This window comes from Euwallacea similis, chromosome 3, assembly GCF_039881205.1.
Source record: "Euwallacea similis isolate ESF13 chromosome 3, ESF131.1, whole genome shotgun sequence".
In the NCBI taxonomy this organism is placed as follows: domain Eukaryota; kingdom Metazoa; phylum Arthropoda; class Insecta; order Coleoptera; family Curculionidae; genus Euwallacea; species Euwallacea similis.
This window is the reverse complement of record NC_089611.1, coordinates 2,309,263-2,331,379: the sequence shown is the minus strand read 5'-3', so window position 1 is coordinate 2,331,379 and position 22,117 is coordinate 2,309,263. Positions and strand designations below refer to the sequence as shown.

General features: G+C 34.2%; 1 protein-coding gene across 5 annotated transcripts in view; it reads right to left on the bottom strand.

Annotated features, from left to right (window-relative positions):
- The window catches only part of Hr3 (Hormone receptor 3), a 73,479-nt gene that overhangs the window by 38,974 nt on the left and 12,388 nt on the right, over positions 1-22,117 (bottom strand). For 2 of the 5 annotated variants that reach the window (XM_066407095.1, XM_066407089.1), the window contains exon 1: positions 2,718-3,021. The exons of 2 other annotated variants lie outside the window; for them this stretch is intronic. The gene's annotated coding sequence lies outside the window, so the exon portion shown is untranslated. Of the gene's footprint in view, positions 1-2,717; positions 3,022-22,117 lie in introns of those variants that run through there. One more of the 5 variants, XM_066407094.1, reaches the window with a different exon arrangement.

Here is a 22,117-nt window from a genome sequence, read left to right as displayed (position 1 = left end):
TGAGCCTTGAAGAGGTAAGAACCATAAAATTCCAAAATGTTGCTGAAACATCGTTGATTTTCTTTCTAATGTTGCAAGTAGTAATTAAGATTTACATCGTAGGCGGCGGTTATAATTAGATATAAAAGTTCAAGAACTCGCTTATTATTTGCTCTTAACTCTTGTCTTTCATCCGATCTGAATCCTCAAATTTCGCTTCCTAGTCGTCAAGAAATGGGATATCTCGTCGAAATAATATCTAATTCGCCTACCTCAACCTGTTTGAACGTAATCCCTTCCGTTGTGCTCCATTCCATGCCAGGAACCGTTGTTAGTGTTATGTTATGTGATACGAGCGGTGTCATATTGATAATGTAAATACCATGCAAATGTGTATACACGGAGCATTATGTAATAGTCTATATGTAATCGTTATGCCGCGATAAAGCAAGCGCGTCTTGCTACTTTAGTTTGGCGATTTATTGGAGATTCGATCAATGATGCTTGAGAAGAGACTGGTATTGTGACTTATTGTGTATCCACCCTCAGATAAGGCATTCGAGTATCTCATAAACAGGATCATACGGGAGTTCTGAAAATTTGATTTATGCCTGATGCTGATCCTTCGTCAGATGGGTGAGAGTTTCAAGGTTTCTCTTGGGCCATTGTTCCTCTTAATACGACTTCTGTGGCCTAATATTGAACTCCTTTATGGCACGTTGCGTAGTCGTCATGAACATCAAAGTAATTGTTAGCTATTACAATAAAGTCCTTGAAAACGTCCATTATAACTACATTTTTTTAATGAAGAATCAAAGTTTGTTACTCGATTTATCGATATCGTTTATAATATAAAATATACACAGGTTAGTTATTTGTTTTGCAAGTAGCAAATTTATTACCGCAGTGATATTCATGAAGTAAGCGAACGTAGCAAACTTTGACTGCAGTTTATCTATCAAATTTGCAGTAACTGAAAAACTTTTTAATGTCTAAGTCGTAAAAGAGTTGTTTTGCAGCCTAAGCATTAAAAGTGATACTTTAGAGCTTGTTGTATCATTAAAACATAGTCTTTTCTGGTTGTTCGAGAAAACGTATTTTTTCCATTGGTACCATAATAAATTTTAATATTTTCAACTAATTTTTGTTTTTAATCTTTCAGAAATGGTCATTCGGTGTTAATCATTGTTAATTTTGTTTGTGTAGAAAATGAAGTTTCTGGGGAATTTAGCTATGAATGGAATTTAAAAAATCTAAAAATGTTAAAAATGATATATGGACCGCTTTAGGCATACATGTTTTTATAGCAAGTTGAATCATGAGGTATTCATGTTTTCTAAAATAAAGTAATAATTTATTAAGTTTTAAATTAAACATTAATTTAAATCCTTTTTAGATTTAACTTTATTTTTTATACCACAAGAATTACAACGTAAAAATATGTAGGTAACGAGGCGCATATAGTAAAAAAATTGAGTAGAAGCAAATTTACAGAGCCTAAGAAAAAAAGTCAGAGTAAAGAATTTATATGTCTAAATTACAAGTATATTTTGACAAATGCTTTAAAATTGTATAAAAGACGGAATGTAATAAAGCATCCAAAGACAACTTATGAACAAATAGAGATTTTTTTAAAATCTTTTTCAAAAATTTGATATTTACATTTTCAGAAAAGAAAATCCTTGAGAAAATGTAGTTAAAAAGGGAATTTAGTTAAATAAAAATCTGTTTAAAATGCCAATTTTGGCGAATTTGAGCGTTTATATAACTCGGCTATTTTTGAATGTGCATTATAATATTTTCTCTTGCATTTATAATAGTAAATTACAAGAGAATAAAAGCACTTTGGCGAGAATAACCCAACGCAAATTAGCAATGCAAACAGTCAGTGGGCACACCAACGCAATTTTTAAAACGTCATCCACAGGCATTACAACTAAAACTGAATTAATAACGGCACTTTTGTCGCACATTGAATACTGACAATCCACACATAAAGTGTGTCAGACCAACCGATCATATCTGTTGAAGAAAAACCATGAGAACTAGCAATTTGCAAGAAATACATAGTAGGCCATAAAAAAACATGAAAAAATTTTTAATTACAATAATAAAAACAATTACAAGTAAGTTCGGCGTAAAAATATATTGCCAACTCAATGATTCTACAAGGATACATGTCAAAGAACCTCGTCTTATAATACTTTTATTCAACAATTTTAAAACATTTGAACAAAAATAAAAAAGCTAAATGTAAAGTTATCGTCAAATTGAGCAGATGTTATTCATATTCCAATTACAGCAGCTAGTTGACTTTGATGCACACGATTTCAGTTTTTTAGAATTAATTTTTTTAAGTAATTAATGCCACGAATTCGTAGTGGTTCGTAAACCAATTTCTTCATCTAAATTTAAACAAGCTAATACATCGGACTTAAGTCTGGAGTGCAACGTGGCCATTATAAATCGGGTTCATTTTAAATAATAATAATAATAATAATTTAAAACAAGGTTTCTTACATGTATTCTTTTAGCATTGTTGCATTACTAATATTTTTTAGAACCAATGCTGTATTTTTTTATTGTATTTTTAAGATATAATCGTATAAAATTTTTAGCGCTTTTTATGGCTCACTATGCATAATATGTATTAAAAAAATATATTTTTTTCGGCACGAATTAAGTTTTATCACAAATTGCTTTTATCATAGTGTTGAACAATTTTGAGCTAAACAAACCTGCGGTTAACACTCTTGACTGAAAAAGGGTTAATCCAATTGGAAACTTAAGACACTTCACAAAACAATCACCAAGTCGCAAATCACCACGCATTTAACAGTGAATTTCCTGTAGTATTCCATGTTTTTCTCGGTCGAAAACCGTGATGAGGCCCCGAAAATTATTTTCCGTCGTCGAGTGTAAAAATTGGTGAAGAGTGCGCGTTCGTTCACCTCGACGACGACCGCTCGTATTGGACAGTGGGCCTTAAGGGGGCTTCACAAGCGCAACATCACCGCGACGGAGTCTTGCGGATAACTGATCAGTCTTGTGAACAACAACCACCATTGCTAGACAGCTGAACAGAAGTAGAAAGTGGCCATGGGCGCAGGACGGAGATTGTTTTTTTTTCGTTGAGTTTGTTGGTCCTCAAAATAACTCAAAAAAGTTTAGAATTTTGTTGTCAGTAGAACGCCGTCTCCTCACAGTTTTCATGTCAGTTATCATTTATCATATTATATCAATTATTTCAATTCCGTCATTATCATATTTCTTGAGAAAAATTTAATTAAAAATTCTTCGTTTTGTTTTTTTTAATTATTTATTTCCATTTAAATGCCCTTTAGCTCAAACTTTACCTGTTTTTAGAAGTAGTTACTTGCAGGGTCGCAGATATGTATGGAAGTGGTCGATTATTATAAAAATGATACGAGACAAAGCCAAATTTTAAATACGAACATTTTACGATATCTTAAACAATTTAAAATTGAAGCATTCTCACTTGGACAAGTGTTTTTTGTGAACAAGACCGTAGTAGCCCGAATAAAAAGGAGGTTCAGAAGACAGTTTAAAAATCCAGCACCATATTTAGAAAATAACGTTAATGTTGCTTGCACGAAAAGTTGGATTTTAAGTCAAACAGTATCGCGATGTTGAAGTGAAAAAGTAAAAATTATTAAATGGTTAATTTTTTTGAAATATCTCTAATAGTGTTTAAAAAGTCAAAAAAGAAATAAATACCTTTTACCCAAATTTTGATTTTTTCAGATATCTTCGGATGTGCCAAATGATATCTTTCAATTTTCAAAACAGCATTTTGTTGAGTTTTGAAACTCACAACTTTTATAGTACGGATGGATTGTTGAGAATCATGAATGAATTTATAGTTTAGCCCTTGTAATTTTGCTTAGTTCGAGAGAAACCAAAGGTTGTAAAATAATTATTAGCAACTAAATTTGTGTATTTTGAAAGATTTATTGCCACAATATACTAACTTCTTCGACAGAATGTACATAAACTAAAAAAAGTTTCACTTCAACCCGTGATATAACAAAGTTCTAAGAAAGCGGAACCCATTCTAAGTCAATAAATCAAGGAGCAGTTGACTTCGATTTATGTCATTCTAGGCTGAACCACGAACAATACACTTTTATAGAGATGTCATAAAGGGATGCACCAAAATGGGGCACAACGCATGTTTGTGGTGCAATTTAAGGTTTGTTTTTGGCAGTGGGGCTTTGGAGACTCTGAAGAATGATTAATGGGTTGCCGAAATTTGTCGGTTTCGGTTGGTTATGGCACACTTAAGAATTTTACTAAAGTGAACTTACAGAAGGTGTTTAAAACCATTGTGCTTCTGTTTCCATGCACTAAAATTAGTTCAGGCGATTGCCATAAGAATTCTGAGAGAAGAATATTTGAATTTTAAAATTTTAGGGTATTATCCTCACCTAAGAAACTATACAATGCGAGCACTTACGCCTGAATAATTCGAAAGTCCTTAATAAGTCTCATTTTCCTTATAATACAGAAACAATGACCACGGTTATGGCTCTGCATATATATGTAATTGTTATTTTTGAATTTGCGTAACAACGCAATTTTGCAGAAAGATACAATCAGTATGACCCATTTTCGCATTATTTTCGCACTTTTATTGCAACCCAGTGTTTAATTGCAGTGATAAAAGCGCGCATTTAACAGATGGTGTGAGATTAATGCGAGTATTGCATCATAATCACATTCTTCAAAGACGACAAGAAGGTACCAAGTTACTTAGATATTACCGAAAACCATCATCAATTTCACGATGACAATCCGATATGAACCCAAAACGGTACTTTTACAGGGCCTGAAGTAGCGTTATAGAGGGTTTTTTCTCCTTTAACCGCAGCAAGGTTGAGTAGTACCCACATCGGCAGTTTCGAATATTGAAACTCCGATGATGTTTACAAGCGGCAGGTGCGAATTGCGGCTTAAAACGCGTGTGCAAGACGCAAACAAATGGGAATTGGAACGCATTTTCAATCAAATAAATAACGATCAAATTAATTCCATATAAAGGCGAGTTGGTATTACGCAATAACGGCGGTGCCCATATATGCGAGTACCTAAACATTTCAACTTGAGAGGAGAGATGGAGAGGTTGGTGTTCGGCATAGGTTAACAACTCGCCAGACAAATGGCTAAAACAGCTTTTTTAATGCTTACCGCGGGCTATAAAGACGACAATTTGTGCCTGATGGTTGGTCGTTAGTCTTGCAATTGCTCGCAAGACAAGGGAATTTTCTCAAATTTGCATCAGATATAATAAGACATCCATAGGTATACCCGAGGTAATGTCAAAATCAGTATAAAACGCACACGGAAAAGATGGGATCAGCAAACATTTTCCAAAGGGAGTTAGCGAAATTTTATACACTTAAAAGTTCCTGAATACTTGTTTCTTCAAACATCAGGATCTGCAAAAAATACTCAACTTTATTAGTAGAATCTCTAGTTAACCTATTAGAACTTTGACCAGGGCCACCCTGCGCAATCGAATATTTGAAAATGTTCGGACTTTCGTGACACCCTGTAGAACCTCGTTCCAATATCTGAAGAGAAAAAAAAGTTAAAGAAGGAACAAAACCTAAATATAAATTTTGTGACGAAGTGTGGTCATGCAATAATTGAAAAAGGAGAACTACAATTAATCGACAAAGATTTAGATGAGGGTTGTTGCAAAACAATATATTCTATAAATATAATATGAAACACATGTACGCGTCATGTGTCTGTCAAATGACGTATAATGATGTTGTCAGTATCTGACATTTATCGAGCGTTTCGGTCTCGATCATTAATCGTCTTCCTTAATACACTCGCTGGTTTAAAAACTATTGTTTATTTCATTCGAATTTGCACGAAAGACAAGAATTTACCTTCCAATCTCTGTCCGAGTAATCACTAAGCGTTCAGAATAATTTTTTCTAGTGCCGGTGCTATTAAATTCTTCGCGGTCCAATTAAACAGGATGATCTTAGAAGGGAACGGTAATAATGGATAATAAAAGTTACGTAATAACAAGTGTTACTCTTATATAAAGATAATAGACGATGGAGTAAAGATAGCCTTTGGCTGAGTGTATATCAACGTCTTGTTAAACCAATACTGCGCTGTTAAGTGTATAGGCTTGGTTCTATATTACCAAGTTTATGACTAACTGAGAAGTGAAAATTGTGAATTTTTCGTAAAGCTCTTACAAACTGAGGTTTATTTTCAGTGGTATTGCGGAATATGCCGAACTCTTCAAAGAAATGACTTCGATTGATGCCAGCAATGAACAAATCACTTTACAGTACCTACTTCAAGAAATGCTACATAAACCATAAAATGCATTTTAAGTCGTTCCTCATTGGTATCTATGGCTGACAATCGCGAATCAATACTGGTACCATTACCATAATCGCCGTACAGAAAAGCAGTACCGATTCGTCAAACCGCACTTTTATGACATTAAAGATACAATCTCGACTGTTCGGCACATGTGACATATGGCCAAGAGCAAAATGAAATTGACCACTTGGTTCGGTGGTGCACCACGCCTGGTTTCTATTATCAAAACAAATGCCTCTGATTGACAAGTTTGACATTGTGGCGTAGACAAATTTCTAGATTTAAGTTTTCTTTTTCAATTTTGTATAGAAATATTATTGCTATTCGCAGAATAAGGAGCGTGTAATGCAATTGCAATTCAAAAGACTAATTGGCCTACTTTTAAATATTATCGCCAAGATTTACACGAAAAGTTTAAATCACTTGGCAGCCGTAAATATAATCATTTATAACGTGGAAAGTGTCTCGAGAGTGCAGTTGAGTTATAAGCTCGGTCTCAGAATTACACTTGGGTTAGATTAATCGCATGCATCCTCGCACATATGCGACGGTGATGAGGCCTTAGTTTCGGTTATAAATTAAACGCTTTGCTAAGTAGTTATTGGGTGGGGAAAGACGCTATGCAAATTTGAAAATTTGCTCGAAACGACTCCAAGGTGGCCAGGGTTTGTCCTCACACACTTTTCAGAAGAACTTTGAAATTTAGATTAAAACAGCTATACACTGAACAGTCGCTGATAGTTTAGCACTGGTTCTTCAATATTCCGTTAGGGAGCGATATCTGACAGTGAATAACTAACCGGCACATGAAGTGTTTTTCAAAATAAATTTAAAGCTTTACCAGCAGTTGAATGTTGAAGTAAGGCAGCTGTAGGAAACACCTTCTCAATTGATAGAGACTCTTTGATGGCCGCCCTTGGCTGTAAGTTGCTTCACATGCAGTTCGGCAGGGTGTTCATTGAAGAACCGGCTTTGAGTCGAATCGGGGCGCATCTTTGCATTCTTGCAGTCCATCGGTCTTCTTTATTGGCCGATTTAAAATCAGTAACTCAGGCAGCGCACGCACGTCTGCCTTTATACCAATTAACCAGTCTACAAAGTGTCAGCTGGTCAAAGGTCCACAGTCTGCTCGGATCATATCCCAATTTCATTATCCACAATTTCATTTTAAACCTGTCTGACACCAAGTGATAGCAGAATTTTTAATTTTATCTGCAATTTGAGATTTTCTCACTTGAATAGGGATTACTAAATTAGAATTTATATCTCGAATTAGGAAAGTTTTTTCGGAACTTTCTACTCTTTCAACACAGAAATGAAGCTCTAAATTGATTTCACTGGTAAAAATTGTATTTTTTTGCTTTGCTTTCCCTAAATTTATACCGCAGAATCTGTTAATATCCATAATTTGAGATTTTCCTTTTTTTATCCTCTTGTGAGATTACAATACTAGAATTTTTGGTTTGAATTTGAGATAATTTGATTTTTCCAAGTTTGAGTTGAAGTAAAAAAAAGGTTTTCCAATTAAAGTTTGTCCCTTCTCTTTGTTCATTTTTTGGCCTCCATTTAGGAATTTTTGAATCGCGGAGTGCTATCAGAAAATCGAAATTGTTAGCTCAAATTTAGAATGTTTTGTATTACCGATCGTATCGACAATTTTTAAAATATAACTGCTGCTCTAACCTGATCTAACGTAAACTAACCAGTTTACATTTGGTTTAGTCTATAAGATATTCGTCCCAACGGGGGCAAAGAACCTTTAGCTTAAATCATTGTCGAGTATTTATCGCAACTGGTAAAAATCAAACAGATTTGATTTTAATATGGGCAGTAAGAGTGACGTAAACCTAGGACATGTTTTAAATAAAGAGAACCCGGCTAGACAGAGTGCTAATTTGACAAATATAGGTCAACGTCCAAAATAATTTGCTCGCACTGGCGTTTTACCTGGGTTAACCACCTCTGGTTAATTATATACCTACTCGAATGTGAATGTTTGTGCGCGGGCGAATTTCGGCATTTCGCATAGTTAATGGTAATTTTTTCGCAGTCTATTTTGGGACCAGCAAAAGTGTCATAACCAGTTTGAATTAAGAATCTGAAAATTCAGTTACTACTCTCTCCTCCTACCTCTCCTACATAATAAAAGTATGTCTCTCAAATTCTAAAGGGGTTCTCTAGAGATAATTAAAATGAGAGGTGATAAGAAAAACTTTAAGTTAGTTCAGATACTTTAGATAAATTTCGAGATTCTCAGGTAGATACAATTTTAAATTTGGAACTTAACCATGTTGCTTGGACACTTCAAGACCGGAAACGATTCTCACTCGTGGTTCTCAAATTGGACATCCTCTTTTTTACATTTTTGATAATTATAAAAAAGGAAGTTATATCTAAGAAACCTCCAGTTTCTGTAGCCACGCTGCGGAGAGTAGGACTAAATCTTTCTCAGCTCTGTTTTAAATCATTTTTAATCACGAAGCAGTGAATACTAAAGACCCGATTGCACCTTGATCGATAGACTCCCCACAGGTACCGCATCAGGTAGCGGGTGTTTCTCATCAGCTTCCTCGTATTTCAATCTAAAAAATCCAGTTAGGTACCATATGTCTTCGACGATTCATCGCATCTGTTTGCTTTGTATCGAATTTAACCATTCTTATGCAACGTAAATTATGGGGTAGCAAAACTGTACTCTCAGATAAAAACCGTGAGAACCCGACGTGGCCCGGACGATTGGGAAAAAATGGTTCCACATGTATGTGTATGTATATGTTCTTCTCACTCTATCTCGCTACAAAGGTTTTTTCTTTAATGATATATAATTTATTATCCGATGTGGCTATAAAGGAACACGAAATTTAATGTGAACTTTACGTGAAAGTTTGGTCTTTGCCCTCACATTTATATGTATAATATACCTGTGCGAGTGTGCGAATTTTTATTCAGTTATTTCTTGAGAATCGACTTCGTATTACAATTTTAAAACATCCATACGACGTTTTTTTTTAATGAATTTAATTGAATAGAACGCTTATTTTCTGCGAGAAATACGTTTTTTTTGCTACTTACTTCATATTCATTGTACCTACTTCTGGGTAAACTCTAAAAATACCAAACTTTAATGAATTTCTTTTAATCGCCGGCAGCTTTAAAAGATGAAAAATACGAAAAAAGTAGATTAGGTGTTCTGACGTGAGTTTCATCTTTTTTTGACCAGGGAAATTACAACAAAACCCATTGCCTTGCCGACTAACCATACAAAGGCGACAGTGGGTTACCAAGGCGACGCCATGTTTTACGCCGTGACGTAGCTCTGCGACGTCGATATCCCACGAAGTAAAGCTCAGGAATTTTTAATATGCATGCAAAGTGCATTTTGCGGCGCAGGAATACCAATTGGGGCTGAAGGCATATGTCGTTCGATGACCCATATTACTAGATAGTTAAGTCATATTGCTCTTAACTCCATTTGATGGTTGCCACCGGATGCAATTCGCGGTTTATTTTGCCAACACTCAAAAATGATATTTCACGGATTTCACGCACAGTTTGGTGCTAAAATGGGCCCCTTCATGACTTTTTTGCAATGCCGAAAATACTTAAATGGATGGCAGTTGAAAGTAAGCAAAGCGGAAAGGATAGATTGGAGCCATTAATTTTCTCTCTTTCACAACGAGCTAATTTCGACGTCTTGTTTGATGGAGATAATAAAATGCTGTTGGATCTGTTGCAAAAGAAATTTCAGTCAATTTTCAAGCACCGTCCGTATTGAGTAAAAATATGTAAACTTAATCAGCATTTTGATTGGTGTAGTATAAACGACATCCACTTATGTTCTCGAGATAAAAATAAAAACTGCACTTTCTTAATGCAAATTAATATTTAATTTTAATCTCCACAGTAATCAGTTCCAATTTGATTAACATCCTCCATAAATTCAAGTTTTTTGTCATAAATTATCATGCTATCTTCACCAAGACATTATTCTTATTTCTTTGTGGCCAATTTTGTATCCCAAACCACTTTTTATCGATCTTGGGAATTTAATTCTCTATGATTAAGAACACACCTTCCTATCTGATTCCCTTCACAACAGGAAATTTCCTTATTGGCTCGTCTTTAGGTTGGTGCCATAATTTGAATTAATAATGAAAAATTGTTTTTTTAATTCTGAAATTTGTCTTGGAATTTCTCCAGAATAAAAAAAAATCTTTTTAACTTTTTGGCAGCATTTTAGAATGCTTAAAATCCCGAAAGACATTTTCTGAGAAGACGCAAGCCAATATTTGCAGACTCATAATAATAATTTCTTAAATCCCGAAAAAAACCCCTTTAAGTATTCAGCATTTTCTTGTTTTAAGATAGTTTAAGACATTTGTACATAAAAAAAGTATATGTTAGAAAAATCAATTTGATTAACCCAATTCGATTTATTTTATATTTTATCAATGATTGCGCCTTTAATAAAAATCTGGTTATAAGTGCATGGGCTGGCAGTTGGCAGCTTTAGCAATTACGCTAAGTACCGAGAGGCAAATTTTGATTAAAAATACTAATTTTCAGTAAATTAATTAGGAAAATTAAAATAAATTTTACACCCCGTATTATGGAAATGAAATGTTTGCCCCCCTTTTTTTATCCAATTTTATTATCATTTATTGAGAAAACATTGTGTATGTGCTATAGCAGTTCTTTAATTCTGACTCATGACGCCACTGATTTTCTCTCGAATTTAATGTGGACTTTTCATGTTCTAAAGACACAATTCATGGGAGTACCTTGACGATTTAAGATAGGAGTTTCATTCGAGAATTAATAATTTTTATACAATTTTGAGATCTAAAAATAGCAGTTCGAAGTACTTTTATTTATTTTCTTTTTTTCTCTTCAATCTGCCGGATTTGATGTTATATGGCTCATATGAAATTTAAAAAAAAATAATTTTTTAGGGCTTCTTATTTAGAGACACTATGAAAGTCTAAAAAAATGTTATAAAGGAAGTTCATATCTCGACAATTCAAGGAGGGATAGATGTCACACAATTACAAGCTAAAAATCTCAGAAACGGTTATAGTTTTAAATAAAATTCATTGGGCCCATGTATTGCAGATTCCAATTTAAAAAGATTACTTTTTTCGTCCAATTTAAGAGCAATTATCACCCTCAAAGGAAGTTGGCGGAGATATTTTTATTTGCGTCCCGTGAGTGGCTTTTTTTCATTTCGTCTCTCATTACTCAAAGCAGCTTGGCACCCGGATGAAATGTTTATTAAACGAGTCGGAAAGAATGCGCTTATTAGATTTACGAGTTCATATCGCGTGGCTCTCGCCATAAATGTGCGCTTCTTTTTATGAAACCCGAGAAGAAAGAAGAAAATAAGGCGGAAACGTGTGAAGGCGTCCGCAAGCCAAATTTCGTGAGTGATTCAGGGTTATTAAGCTATTAGCGTGTTTTGAGGCGGAGCCCAAAGAAAAATATTACACATCTTTTACAGCAGATATATTTAAATATAAATATCTATTAAACCAGTACAAGAGGGATCATGTACCAGATAATATAATGCAAGCGTCTATCATGAATCTATTGCATAAGATGGCAACAATGGACAATGGCAGATTAATAGACATCGGGTTTGAATAGTATCTTCTTTTTAAGCTAATAAGCAGGCCGGTAGAAAATCTTTGTTCAGCTTCTTTGATTTTGTGCTACAAGATTTGATTCTAATCTTTAAAACTGCTTGAATCGAATTTGCACCGTACAGTGAGGTTCAAATTATTCAAAGTAATCAGCAGCTTTACTAGAATGTCTTGACTGAAAGAAACATAAACTTATCATCAAATTGAGTATTGTGCATCCCCCTAAACGCTATAAACTAGTATACGTACAGTAACTTTTTTATGTAGGGGTAAAAGTGATTTCGCTACTATTGATGAGAAAATCCACATAAAACATCATTTACATAATGCAGGGTGTTAAAGTGTAAAATATATTTTCGTTTTTTTAAAATTAGTTTAAATTATTGAAAACGGACTACTTGGTAAAAACAATGGCTTCAGAAAAGAATCAAGTGCATTCCCATCCACCTTATGAAAATCTCCATAAGTCTACCTTTTTGAGATATTTTATTACAACAATAATAAAATACAAAAGACATAAAAAATACATGACTAACGCCCCCCATTTCAATAATCGTCAACTTTCATGTTAAAGCAAACTGGTGGTGTTGTGATTAAATTATCCTATATTCCCACCTCAAACATCTCTATAGTAAGGTTGCCCAACCTTTTAGGGACACTCTGTATAGTTAGTATAAAAATTTGTCTTCACAGACTGCACCAAAGACCTTGTGGGTGCCATAAAACCATCTAGGACTTCTTCGTCTAGAGCTTATAAAGTACCACCACCGTAATTAACGATTATTACATTCCCCAGAGTACCATACGCAGTATACGCACTGTCCAATGGCGGCAGGTACAACTCATAAACATTCGGCAAACAACGTTTGATTGCAAAACTGACGTAAAACATAAATAATTAACGAAACGAAATCGGCAGATAAATGGCAGTACCACCAATGTATTGCGTAACGCCCATCTGATGCCGTTTTTTCAGGCAATTAACAGTTTAGATTACTTAGATATACTGGATAAACTACACCCGATATTCCTTTTTTAGATTTTTTTGTTTGGTTTCACTTTAATCAATCCTTTATCGATAGCGATCTGATTGGGCGAGAAATCCGAAATGTCAATTGCCATAGCGCAGCATGAGGAAGCAACTTAATCTGCATGCTCGAAGCAAAGTCTTTGATAGGTGTGGTTCTGCCTGACACCTCACATTGCATAAGTCTGCACTCTTGACGATAATTCTTCATACGTGCATGCGTATTGACAAAAACTTGTCGAAATTGCCAATAAACCTTATGCAACAATGTTGTTGGTATCTATGATCTGCTGTAGACCTGAAGCTAACGGTTATGGGTTCCACTTTCATCTCCCACTATGGCCGCTTTTAAAAGTCGTTTCTTTAAATCAAATTTACAAACACATGGGTCAATGGTTCCTCGAAGGTTGCAAGATTTGAAGGCTTGGCACAATAACAAATTGCGTTTTTATTGCTTTGAATTGTATCGGTTGGCACGGGTTATAAAGATTGGTATTTTAAATTGTCGCAAATCTATAGAATTTGCCAGATAAAATATTCTTTCAGTATTAGATCCGCTACTACTGTGTTTTGTGTTATAAATTGAAGTATTAGATACGGTAGTATACCTACAGGCTTGTTCATTAGCAATGGGACATCCGAAAACTGAAGATACCTACTACACGTCAAATGGTGACAATGGGAGAAAATATGTCTTAGCCGAAAGTTGATAGTTTTGGATATACAGGGTGCTATTGAAGTACGTGGCCAAAGTTCAAGGGACGCTTCTTTAAGTGATTTTAAGATGGAAAATTTATAAAAACATAGGTCCGGTAATATTTCATTTTCAAGGTACAGGGTGTCAAACTTTTAAAAAATCGTTTTTTCGTAAAAATCTTAATGAACATTTTCAACAACTATTGTAAGGTTCGTGGTAATTATTCTTAAATGTTTTTTTACTAAAATAAATTGCGTATGATTTGTTAAAGTATAGCTTTAATAAAATATTTTCTTGTTTGAGTTCCTTTAAATTTCCGACGTTCCTTCTGTGCACGCCACTAGTAAACGGAGACCAATAATTTCTAGCTTAAAAAATTCCTTTGTACTGCATTAAAAACTGTCACCAAGTTTTAACATCACATTAGTTTGCGTTTTCTTGTTATTTTTTAATATGAAACAATAAAAAACAAATTTCACACCCTATATCTTGAAAACGAAGCATCACCAGATCTATGTTTATATGATCTTTTCATCTTTAAATCACTCAAAAAATCACCCCGTGATGTTTGGCCACATACATAAATAACACCCTGTATAACAGATGTTTAAAGTTAAAATTTTAATTAATTTTTTATGTCATTATTCTGAAAATATCTAGGTTAGACCCTTGAAAATTTTGTAAAGTTACGTTTTTTTAGGTTGCGAATAAGATACGTTTTGCAATTTCTGCATTGCTAATAGATTATTATGAATTATTAAATTTAAACATAGTGTTCGTTAAATAGATTTTTCTCGAAAACGGATCGAAATATCGAAACGAACCAAGAATACATAATTAATGGAAAAATGATTGCTCTTTCAGATTTTGAATCAAGTTTCATATTGGACTTATAGGGTATAAATTTATTAAATGTAAATTATGTAAAATTTGCCGTAAGTGGCGCCTTCTATTAACAACGCGAAAATCGCAAAATGTATTTTATTCGTCACCTAAAAAAACATAACTTTACAAATTTTCAAATGTCTAACCTAAATATTTTCCGAGTAATGGCAAAAAAAATGAATTAAAATTTTAATTTTCAATATGCTGTATATTCGGAACTATCAACTTTCGGATGAAGCATATTTTCTCCAATTGTCACTTTTTGACGTGTAGTATCTTCAGCTATCATTTGTTTCATTTTAATGAATCACCCTGTATATTACCTTCAGGAGCAATAGACTCAGAATTTATTTTACCGGACTTACACCGGATTTAGTGTTGTAATCAACCCGTACTTAGTTGTTATTTTCGTTTATGACGTAACCAAAGATTTTTTTTACACAGTCTTTCTCCATGGATAAAGTTTCTATCTATGGAAGGAAAATTGTTGAAATGAACTTTCTATCAGAATTATCCTATATTTTCAATAATATGCTAATTTTGAATTTTCGGCCGTTCCACTTCTCGCTTTAGTCACGCCAGCTGCTTTTAGTGGTAAAGTAAAAGCAAAAGTATTCTTTTCTGGGCAATAGGTATCAAAAGGACTACGTATTACAGAAATTAAAAGAGATGTTCAACAGGTTTTAATGAAACTTAAAAAAATCTGCAACGTTCCAATAACTAAACAAGAACGAGACGGTTCATTTCGACTCATCCTGTACATGGGCACACTATTTCAATTTTACTTCACTATTTTATTACATGTCTTTTTTAAGGCTTCTATGGTGTAAGTCATAGCGAAGAGAGGTATACATAAGAATATCTTGCGTTATATGCAGAGTAGTATGTCGTATCACATATCCAATTATTAGAGTAATATTACACACTGCAAGACGAAAAAAACCGTACAATATTTTCAGAGATTTCTGTAAGGCACCTTTTTCATGTTTGCCATAGATTCTCATCAGGATAGATATCAACTAAACTCTCACAAAACAAATTGTTAAAGAATTAGAAAGTGTTTTAGCCACACCACCAAATCAGACATAACTATACACTTACGTATACATACATGACATTTGCACGACGTTTATCGCCCATGAGAGACCGCTTACCTGAAAAAGAAATAACAACTATCATTAGTCAATGTCCAAGTAATGATTTCTTTTACATCACTATCTTCAGATATTGAAGAAGATTAGTTTACGTTGTATAATATATAACCATATACTGTCTATTACCACGAGTGTATTACTTATTTCAAACATGATTGAAAATTTTCAAAAAGATTAATTTTGATTATAATCTGTAAAGTATTCGGAACGTCATTGTCACTTCGCCCGTAAATTAACCAATAAGCACTTGAATTTGTATATAGAAATGACGTAGAGTAACCTTAAAATGACATTGTATACTATGAGTGTGTTACTGTTACAAGTAAAAATGCCATATGACGTCATAATAATGCCAGATTTTCGACTAAGGAAATTGCGAAAATTAAGTTTGTCCTTTGATTATGGAATCTTGAATATAACAAGTAATTTCCGGAATTCCACTAAAATTGGTACCATTTTTTGAGTGAAAGGCCATCGTGTGGAGTCCGAACGATTTAAGGGCACCGCTACGGCACCATTTTACCGCACAGTTATATGGGGATATTATGATGTAGCCGCCTTCTTAAACCGTTTGGACGATAATAGGTACCTTTATGATCTCATTTGTTGCTAGAGATGCGTCATACGCCAGCGTAATCAGTAAATGATTTTATTGAATTTAGTTTCTGAAATAGTTCTTTTTACGAAGTTAATGTAGGTTTTATAGATTTTTTATTTTTCGTGAACAAAACTAAAAATTGCTACAAAACTGTTACAAACTATCATGATAACATGAGTCGTTTAACCATGTGCTTCTTTGTGGAGCCATCTGCGTTACCTTATGGTCATTTGCTTTTCATTCCATGTTTTTTCTCAGAACATAAATTATCCTGTGCAAAGACGCTTGATACGATGGACAAGTGGAATCCATATGGTTCTAGTTAGAAGGGATAATATAAAACCGCCCTTAACTATTGGAACCACATCATTATTTCTCATAATTTTCTGCGAGCAGTCATGCTACAAGTCTGATCGTTGTATTACGTTTTTTTTTGTACAATAAAACAGTTTTAAAAAAAACCTATTATGCAAAATAAGATAAGTTAATTCATGGTATGGACGATTTTACATGCGAAGTATGATAAGTTAATCTCTCCATGAGGTCTTAAGATAAGTCAGGTTATGTCTTCTAAAAATGTGATCCATCAATTCAATTCGTTCATTTGCATGCATAATATTTTTTATCATCTACATTGCGTGATATTTTTCAATTTTTGCTTAAGCATTATTAAACATGAACTCAAAATTAACTCATATTTTGCGTATGTCAAATCAAAGATTAAGAAATATTTATATTGCTCATCCATTTTTGTTCAAGTGACGTCTTCGATTGTGACTTGGGGCTCCATCTGTAGATTAATCAAAACTTGACATTTGCCAATTCTAGATGGCATCTACTCTATTGGAGCCTCATATTTTCCTTCAACCGTGTCATTTTTCACATGAACATGGACCCTCATCAATACTGCCAAGTTAAAGTATTAAAAAATCACATAAAAAGAATCTAAAAAGGCCAAAACACATAATCTTTTAATTGCCATTTAGGCTGCTTATACGAGCCATTATGAACAGGAATTCTTTTGTTACTACTCGTTTATTTTCATCCACATGCCGCTCATTTGATTACGAAATTTTGAAAGTGATTATGTTAATTTTGAGATTGTTGTATTGATTAATAAACTTTCATTTTTGGTTTGCATTCGACGTCCTGTCTGTACTTGCCCGTCGACATATCGACATGACGTGCCCGTACAGGGTCGACCGAAAAAACCCACTTTGAAGCCGCCGAGTCTTGCGTAAAATATCGGTTTTTATCCCCTCTACACAGCCATCAATTAATAAATCTCGAAAATAATTTAATATTCAATGGTTTATGCTTTATACGCCGGTGTAGAACTTTGTAGATAGAATATCGAGCGCTGCCACTGTCACACTCGTTTTATTCACAAGAAAATTTATTATGCTAACAATCTATTAAGCCTTAATAAATAATTTTAATTGGTATTTTATAACGATCTAGGGCAATTTGGGTCTATATCATTACAAAAAGAATTCGGTGGCAGCTAATTTGTAAGAGTTTAACAGGTGCACTGAATTTAATAAGCCTTTAAAAGCGAAAAATGTCAAATTTGTATTTTCATGCTCTTCTTGATGTTGATATATTCGTGGGTTAAGAAAAATCCATTAATACTGTTGGTACAATTATAGTAATTAATTTTCACCTATCATTAAATTACAAATATCATAAAAATAATCCCAATAGTGTCGCCATCTCTCCGTGAATGGCCGAATTCCGATCTCTTAATGAATCACATAAAATGCAGTGTAGCCATCTAGCGGGCGGTAGCGACAGCGCGGCTCGCGTTTTATCCGAACCCGACCTTTCAAGGCAGTTTATTGCCCTCGCGTGACGTACGCGGAAGAGCAGTGACGTCACACGAAAAGTTCGCCTACTCTGCGGACACGAAACGGCGTTCCTGCAACGCACGGCTGGATTCTCGGCTTAATGCAACGTTGCACGATTGTTATGCGATTTATATTGGTTTTTTTAATTTGGAGAAAATACCTTTTAATAGGCGACTTAAAGTTTAAACCAGGTGTATATGTACTGGCGAATTGCGAATTCTGTTCCTTTTGGTCACATTCATATCAAATTAACTATTATGAAAGTCGCAATCATCAGGTTTAAGCTCAGTATTTTCCGTCTTTTTTAAATTCTGCTGCGCGTGCGCATTATCGAAAAATTTTAAATTACTTTGGGAAGTTTTTTTACTCATGAGCATAGGAAAGATACACACCGGTTAGATATTACAGCAACGGTAGATCATTTTTATAACAACAATAAATAATTATAACTTTACATTTCAATTTGACGTTACTGTTAGCAAATTTCAGAAATGTATAAACACGGAAAAATTTATCGATAATAAATTCGGCTTTAAAACAGTTCTATTCGATGTTATGTAGCAGAATGGCCTAACATGTCAGCAGTTTGTCACAGTGTCAACAACTGTCAATTGTTACGTCAGAGTGTCAAAAGTCAATCCTCATTAGCTATTTAGATTTTTCATAAGTTCTCTATTTTTTTAGGAAGACTTATATACATATATTTATTTGATATATCTCTGCTTCCCTGTTATTTTCACCACTTTGAGCTTACTTCTAAAATTTTTTTAGATTATTTTTATTTGTGATATGGATTTCAAATATTTATTTCTCTTGATTTATTTAATTCTTTTTTTTGTACGATTATTTAATTCTGCGTCCAGAGCTTTAGATGCCTTTTTTCTCAGTTTATTTAATTTGATCAGCTTTTTTTACGTCATAATTTTATAACTATTTTTCAGTCTCTAATGTGCTTCGTTTTAGGATTGTGTAAAGTTCCTCGTCAAATTATTCACTACATATCAATGCTAGAGTTTATCTTTCTTTGTTTGTATCTCTTTTACTTTATTTATGCGATGTTCTATCAGTTTTTCTTTGCCATGGTTTCGCAGGTTTTTGTTCTTAGTTTTTTAGTTGGTATTCCTCAGTTTTCTGAGCCGTACTTGAATCATTTGGAAAATTTTTATTTGTAAAAAATTATTGTGATAAATGCACTGATGTTAGTTATTAATAGGAATTGCATAGGTTGGGATATATAAAATTGCGTAGGAAATTTTTGAAATGATTTAAAAAATATTTATTTAAAATGTTTAATATGTTGGTGGTTTGGTTTTATTGCTTCGTACGTTTTTATCAAATATTTTTTTAATATTTCCACAATGAAGTTATTTTGTTTTTTTATCTTGAATCATTTCCCCGGAAAAGCCACTGAATCTGAAAGTATGTCAACTTCTGGATATAGGAGGTAATCTGCAAATTATGGAACTTTTGAAAATCATCAATCATATGGCTTATCGTATTAAATACTGTTTAAATATGATACCCATGTCTAAGTCAGTTTAGTCGATTTAAAAACTTTTATTTTCTTATCGTTGCTTTCCTATCATTTATTGTTTCTATATTCTATTTAATCGCTTTTTGAACTTATTGAGATAATTAACCAGATATTTTCTAAATGTCTGCATCCTTGGATTGTTAATACACTCATATTTACAATGATTCAACGAAACTTGAACACGTTTTGAATTTTTTTCGATTTCCATCTAATTTTGCTTCAATTCGCCAATTTTCGAGATTTAAATAGTATGGAAAAACTTGCAAATGAAAACGGTTTTGAAATCAGGGGGAACATGTTACAATTGTCCAACTTCTGATTTTCAATTCTCTCTGTTCGTGTGTTGAGGCATTTAACTTACCTCATTTCGCATCGCGTTTTGCATTTATTAATGTTAACATGAAAAACTTTACCAGCCTCAAAAAATAACATTTTGAATTATTGCACTTGAACTCGTTCGACTGAAACAGATTAAGATTTCTTCATTATAACGCAAACAGAGGAGTTTAATCAGGACCTTTCAAATTGTGAACGGTTCATGAAAATGGATAATTGGGGATCAAACACCTGACCGAACAAAAGAAATTTCTTGAAACAAAAGATTCTATTGATACAGCCTCTCCTTTCCTAATCAAGAATGACTACAACCTCATTCACAGCACATTACAGCGTCACACCTCATATTTACACAGCACCGACATGGCAAAAGTCAACGATCTATTCACCCAGTGCCAACTGCGGCACGACCTTGTTGGACCAAACGGCAGAAGATGGAGAGAAGAAGACGAAGAATCGAAAGAGGTAAAACGGCACAAAGGCGCGGCGCGTACCATCAAACAGCGAACCTAACGGGCTGTATAACTGTACTCAGGAGGCGCTGGTAACCCAGTGCGGTGGTACCGCTATCCGTCAGCCGGTTAGGCCGAATCGTGATTCCCATAATAAACGATGTGTGTGCGTAATTTCATTTCTCACTATTGAGTAATGTTGCATAATGATTGGATAGAGCCCGGCGCATCTGCATATTGTTGCCTTATTAAGGTGGTACCGTGAGATATTAATTGGAAATGGTTTTCATGGCCGCCGCTGCCGATGGTCGTTGATAATTAATTATCGGTTCGATAAGGGAAATGTGGCCTGTTTCCTCAGACTTCCTTATATGTCGATATTTCACCAGTCACATCAGGATGATAAGTCTTGTCGCTCCTGACTGGATCCGTTATGTTGGTTGTCGAATTGCCTCCGCTGGAAAAATTACTGGATTTGATGGGTGCCTTGGAATGTGTATACTGACATTCCTAAATAATTTATTTCAGCGCAGAAGTAGCTCGAAGAATAACATCGGAAAACCATAAAAATACGGTTTGAATATGGAAGAAACTGGAACTGAAACGTGTTGATTCCGGTGCATGATCAAAAATTTGAAAAATATGACAGAATTGCGGTTGACTTAGGATTAATAAAGACGAAGTACTTGACTATGCAAAAAATGGCTATAACTGTATACGTCTAACGGTTCGTGAGATGGTGTGATGGGTCGACGAAATGGCAATGGAGAGAAACTAAGTGATAGATCGCTCGACGTATGATCTATCATTCCATGAGTGCCAAACAACAAATCTAAAATGATGGAACCCTCGTTTTCCGTTTTAATTCATGTTTTTTTTGTTCCATTTCCTTCTATTATCCTCTGGAATTAGAAATTTAACGTATAGCAAACAGCAAAAACTATTAAGTTGTATGTTGTTTCCCACGACCACGTACGAAAATATCCATAACACGTACTGAATGAGGCTTAGAAAATTAGCATTATCCTTAAGCCATGCATTAGAATCATAACGAGTTGTGTTGATTAATCAGCGATTAAACTTAAAAAATTGAACGTAAACATAAAATTTTGATGATAAATCTATTTTGGTATTAGTCAATTATGCGAACTATGTCCTTACCAATAATTTAGCTACCGGTCAACGTGTTTCCAAAACAACCGAAAGATGTTGCTTTGGAAAGCAAAAATGCCCAAAACATTGCTTAGTCGGACATTATCCCTCAAAGTCATTAGTAACGGCTGCAATAGACAGATCACTTCGGCGAACCATCGAATAACTTTACTCGGTCGGATGGTCGGTCGGGGTAAAACGCTTCTCGTTTAAGTCCTTTGATTTTCAATTTGAATTAATCGTTCCAAACGAGCTGCAGTTGCGCGGCTCTCGCAATGATTATGGTTGACAGATGGCCAATTCGGGCACCCGCACAAGTGAGCCAACATGGCGTGCGAAGCTATCTGCGTCCATTTAACATGTTAACACAAGTCATAATAAGAAAAGGATTGTCGAGATGTTCAGCTATATTGCTGCACTGAGCGTGCACTGTGCCTTGGGG